The sequence below is a fragment of the Amaranthus tricolor genome, chromosome 6 (genome assembly GCF_026212465.1).
Source record: "Amaranthus tricolor cultivar Red isolate AtriRed21 chromosome 6, ASM2621246v1, whole genome shotgun sequence".
Taxonomy (NCBI): Eukaryota; Viridiplantae; Streptophyta; class Magnoliopsida; order Caryophyllales; family Amaranthaceae; genus Amaranthus; species Amaranthus tricolor.
The window spans coordinates 12,037,472-12,044,038 of NC_080052.1; positions in this window are offsets into that span (position 1 = coordinate 12,037,472).

Genomic DNA, 6,567 nt, shown 5'->3' on the forward strand with positions numbered 1-6,567 from the left:
TACGAGGGCGTAACTTCTTTTAAGGGGGGTAGTCTATAATACCCTGTAATTTATCAAGTTTAAAAAGAAAATATAATAAGATAAAAATAAATAAGATTACTAAATTATGTTATTTTACATATATAATTATAAGAAATAAAGTAAGTTAAAATTTAAATGTAACACATTTATCGCGTACGATGTTATCGTGTGACGTTTCTTTTTTGTTTTAACAATAATATAATAGTTACTTAATTAATTAATTAATTAAAAAAATAATAAAAGTAAGGAAGGGGGAAGGTGGCCGGTTGTGTGGGGTAAGGGGGAAGGGAGTCCAGCCACGGTTTTTCCTGCGACTGAACCGGGGCTGGGTCGCCTAGATCCCTGCGACTGCCTTCAATTATTTTTTTTAAATTTAAAATAATAAGATTCGAAAATAAATTACCTCGATTAATTGTTTGCGGATTGAATTTCTTAGTTTTTGCTCCAAAAATTTGATTTTGTAAGTTTGTTTTTTTAGTGTGATAGGAAAAGTTTTTAGTGAGATTGTGGTATATATAGGAAATTTTAAGTCCAGTGGCAAAATCGTAATTTTTTAAAATCCAGGGACAAATTGGTAATTTCAATAGCAGGGTGGCGATAAAATGAAAAAGATGACGATATTTAAGGATCGGGTATAATGTTATGCATGTCAGTATAGTAATCCTTTGTCATTTTCCACCAAAAATAATCATGCTATGTGAACTACTTCTATGTGAGTAGTCTCGTACATACAACTACTTTCTAGATGAGTCTTCCCCTAGTATAACCTCCCCTTTCTCATTCCCTTTTCCATATTCTTTTTCTAAAACGAGACATGATACTAATTCTACTCCAATTAAATAAACAAATTCATGTATTAAAGATAATTAATTCATTTCATATATTAACTAAGCCAACAAAATCATTTATAAAAGATAATTAATTTATTTCATATACTTCCTCTGTTCCATAATACTTGCTACATTTTTTATTTTTGGCAATTTCATATTACTTGCTACATTTCCGTTTTTAGTAATAAAACAATCATTTAAAGTTCTATCTACCCCTATTTTTATCCTACTCTATACTCTATATACTCTATAATAAATTATATACTATACTCTATAAAGTAACCTAACAACCTATTTTTCCTTATTCTTTTTCAATTAACAATAATAAAATACTATACTCTATAAAGTAAACAATCAGCTACAGTGTAGGTCAATCACTTTTCTTAATTCTCGTGCCCATGCAAATGTAGCAACAATTATGGAACGGAGGAAGTATTAACTAAGCCAACAAAATCATTTATAAAAGATAATTAATTCATCTCTTTTAAACAAAGAAAATCATTTAAACAATCATCTTTTGCAATATTTCTCTATATAAATAAGAATCAACTTATGATTCGTATTAAAAAAATTCTCTAGCTATTTTCGTTTTTTAAAACTCCATTTTGATAGTTTTAAATATTTATCTGAATTTTAAACTAAATTCGATTTAACCCAACTTTAAAATAAATTTTAAGTACCATAAAAATCAATATGGATATAAGTGTTGATTTTAAAACCGACTCGAATGACCTGAATGAACTCATCTAGAGTACTCTCACAATTAGGGATGACAATTCAGTCCGAATTCGCCCCTGATCCGACTTGATCCGAGGATTTTAATCCGATTCGACTCCGAGCTAGAAAATATCCGACTCCGAATCCGATTATATAATCTGAGTCCGATTTAGAGTTGGACCGGTGCTGGATCTCATAAAAAATCCGATAATCCGACCGACTCCGACTCCGACTCTGACTCCGACTCCGACTCCGACTCCAACTCCGACTCCGACTCGACCCGATTCGACCCGACATCCGACTTAACTTTTAACTTAAGGCATTTTTACATTTTGAAAAATTTGAACTTTATATGAAAATAAGTTTATTTTAACCAAAATTGCAAACTTGACATCTGACTATCTGATTGACTAATTACATTGTAAGTAAGATTGAATATTGTAAGTTTAATCAAGTTGAGTGAATGAAACTTATCAAAACAATCGATTATATTATTATAGACTTACAGTCTTACATAGTTTTGAAGTTTTTTAAGTATAATGAAACCTAAAACTAACTAAAATAAACTATTAGAAATATAGTATTAGTCTAGATATTAATTAATATTAATCAATTAGAAACTTAATCGATCGTTTAATAAAGATTTAATTGGAACTTGTCTAATATAGACTTGAAGCCATGTCGTTAAATTGTAAGTGAGATTGAATATTGTAAGTTTGATCAAGTTGAATGAACAAAACTAATCAAAACAATCTATTAGACTATCATAGACTTATTGTCTTACATAGGTACTTAATCAATAGTATATTAAAGATTTAATTGTAACTTGTAAGTTGTCAATTATTATGAATTAAACGAAATTAAACCACTAATAACGAATTAAAATTTTATTTAATTATGTTTACATTATATATAAGTTATTTAATAACCTCATAATTCTAAATAATTCTTATTCAATTTTATTGCTTATTAGCTTTTTTAAGAAAATATTCATTAAAATAGTATTTACCATTAATTAAATTTAAGCCATTGATAATGTGTAATGTGGATGAATGAATGGTTTTGATAATGTCCACCTCATCTATCCTTAAAAACTTTCAATAACCAATTACATACAACTATGAATGACACATGAATTTTGGATTTTAACCATTGATTTCATAATGGTTTCAATCTTAGCCCTTCATTAATGTTGACATAAGAGTAAAAAAAATAAAAAATAAAAAAAAAGAAAAAAACTAAACCTAACAGTACTTCATTAATGGTTTTTTTCATTAGTACATACAATTAAGAAATAATATAATTATATTACTTATTAATCTTGTTATTTCTAATTTGTAGACGCTAAAGCAAATCCCCTTCAATATGCACCAATTTTTGAAGACGAGGATGTAGAAGCTATAGAAGAAGAATGATAATGGGTATGTTTAGTTTTGATTTATTTAAAATTAAGTTTTTGCTTACTACATCATTTATGCTTATATTACTTTTTTTATAAACTTGTGTTAGAGAACTAAGGATGAATTTAATGATGTTGTAATGTTGAGCATGAAAAATTGAAGACTTCATCATTTATGTAATTTTTATGTTTGTTAATGTAATTTTAAGGTACTAAGGACTATTTTGTTTATTGTAATTGTAAGACTAATTTTTCTTATTATGTTGTTTTCGAAAGACATATTTTCTTTGTTAGGTTGTAATTAAAGACTAATCTATATCAATTTTTTCATGCTTTAAAATCATTAAATCTTGGTAATGATCCGAACTCCGCCGGAGGTCCGAGAGTCCGAGTCGGAGCAATGTTGGAGTATGCATAATCCGACTTTAAATGGAGGTGGACTGAAAAACATAGTCTGAGATTTATCCGGAGCAAAGTCGGAGGGGGATAGTCCGAGCCGAGTCCGACCCATTGCCATCCCTACTCACAATTGTCAATTACATTTCATCATGTGAAAATCTTACATAAAATATCATTGTCGTCCTAAATTAAGAATAATATTGTAATAGTTTATGAGGAATGAATCATACATTCTATTAATTTTATTGTAGAGTAGCAAATGAAAGTTTGATTGTGAGCATTCTATGTGTCTTTTTTTGTTATTGGTTAGTATTAATGGAATTTGATTGGTTTGCACTTTTTACATTTTACATATTTACAAATTTATATTTTCGGAAAAACTCATACATTAATGGATGTAATAAATCATAATTATTCCAATTATACAGTTGTATGTAAATGCACTGTTAAAAAATTATAATAGTAAATATATAATGTACTGTGTAAAACATTATATATAGTCTGATAAAATTATATTACGGAATAAATGACATTTATTTCAATGCAATTGAAATTACTTAATTTAGAAAATTATACAGCAAAATTACACTGTGTATAACAACAATTTAAGAACTTCCTTCAATTACATAATAACCCCTTTTTTCCATCAATTGTTATTTAAAACTAAAAGGACGTAAAATTCAATTAATTGATCATTAAAATTAGTCATTTATATGTTAGACTAACATAATTACAATTTTGAATTTTAGGAAAAATGTGAAGTATGGTTTACAATCTAAAATTTCATTAAAATATTAATGTATTTAAAAATCCGTGAATTGTACGGGTTTATATCCTAGTTATGAATAAAGTAGGAGTAAATAGGAGAATTTAAAAATTTTTTAGGACATATACAATAATGTAACAAATATTTTATCACGAATGAAAATATTAAATATAGTTTAATTAACAATTCATCGTAACCTTTCAAAAAAAATTGTTCATCATAACGAATAATTTACCTAGTGGTAAATGAAGCTAACCTAATAATGTCCGTATATTGTAATCTTTTTTATTTTGTATTAATTGTATTAAGTTGAAAATATCAAAAAATTTCATATTCCAAAACTTTTTGTCATTTTCCATAAAAGCAATAATGATAACCAGAAACGATGCCATGGTATAGTGCTATGTCGGTAATATCCGTTTCTTACTTTATATTCCCTCCAAACTATTTTAATTGTCACATTTTTTTATTTGGCAAAACCATATTAATTGTCACATTTTTATTTTTGTTAATTTTTTTTACCTAAATATCCTTGTTTCACACACGTAATTAAAAATATACCCCCATATACCATACTTACCCAAATTAATTAATTATATAACCCTTCACTACAACTTACCCAACTAACACCTTTTTAATGGATCCCACACCACCCTTAATAACCGTGCTCAAGCAAATGAGACAATTAAAATGGTTTGGAGGGAGTACTATATATTTTCATCCCCATTTCAATGCTATAGTGCTTTGCCATAATTTTCGGTACTTCATTTCTTTAGTTTCATTTCCGTTTTTCAATGATCTTAAAAGTCACAATTACATTTATTTTTATTTCTTATACAACAACTCTCATATTTATTTGAATTATAAAAAAGGATTATCCATTGTTCTAGTCTTCTAGATCTTGAAAATGTATAATGTCTTAAAATTTTTCTTTTGTTTTTTTGAAAGGATCTTGAAACTGTTCTTAAGTGTTGTTGATTCTAAATAAATTTTTTTATCATTTGATAATATTCTTATAGATTTTATTTTATAATTTTGCAGATTTGCAGACTTTGCATTATAAGTATAACCAAAATACACCTAATAACAAAAATATTAGATGACAAACTATAAAATCATTTAAAACTAAATATAGCTTACACATGATACATGCACAACACTAACACAATACATAATTTTTATAATAAAAATATATTATCTATCATCTATATTAAATTAATTAAATACTTAAGAAAAATCAACATACCTTATATTATTTTATGAAAACTAAAATAAAACCTTTTTCTTCTAGTTATAATTAAAACTTCACCCGCCAATTTGTTAGTTCTTAACACAATAGAAGATGATTTATTTTTACTTATTAAATGGTAATAACCAATTATGTCACATAGTGGGGTTTATTTAATGAATAAAATTGCTCACAGAATAAATGAGTGAAAGTATGGAATTATATTTATATTAAGAAAGATATATTCCTATAATATTCATCTTAAATATAGAATATTATTAATATTTTGGAAGTAGTGGTTTTTCCCTTTATGTTTTTCCTACTTCCTATTTAAATTATATTTTACAATAAACTTAAATATTACAACCTTAGTGAAATAATAACCAAAATGGAAATTATTTTACAATAAACTTATTTACATAACAATGCGGCAACATAACATGTATTAATTAAAAAAATAACATAATAATAATAATAATAATAATAATAATAATAATAATAATAATAATAATAATAATAATAAAAATAATAATAATCATAATCATAATCATAATCATAATCATAATCATAATTGTCATGGTATTGTTTACTCAATTATTTTATTTATTTATTAATTAGCATCATGTTACTAAGATACCCTTTGACCTTTCCGGATTGACTTTGACTTTTGGTCAATGGGCTTTCTGCTGGACTTCCTGTCTTCCTTGGAGGGCCCATGGGCTTTTTACCTTCAGAATACTTGACTTCCCTGTCATCTATCTTCTTTGGCCATCCTCCTTTTAAGGAGAATAACTGCCCACCACCTTCCACTCTTCAATCATGGTTGGCTCTCCTTGTTTCAAGGTGAATAACTGTCCATTCCTCCCATGATCTTCCACCTTTCCTCTCTGAAGTAACTTCCTCCTTCAACATTATAAATAGGGACAACCATCAGAGAGGAGAAGACATCTAAAAAATAACCCTCTTAAGCATCCTTGCTCATACTCCACTTCATTAGCACACCAACACTCCAATAATATCACCCACTGCATCTTTTTGTATTCATTCTGTAATCACTTACTCCATATTCTCATATCCACGTTCTAACTTGAGCGTCGGAGGGGTTTTTCGGGAGATCACCCCCCGGACAAGGCTAACGTGTTGTGTTGCAGGAATTCAGGTCGCTTCCTCTCATAAGTCGCTTCTCTTGATCACACTTCTACTTATC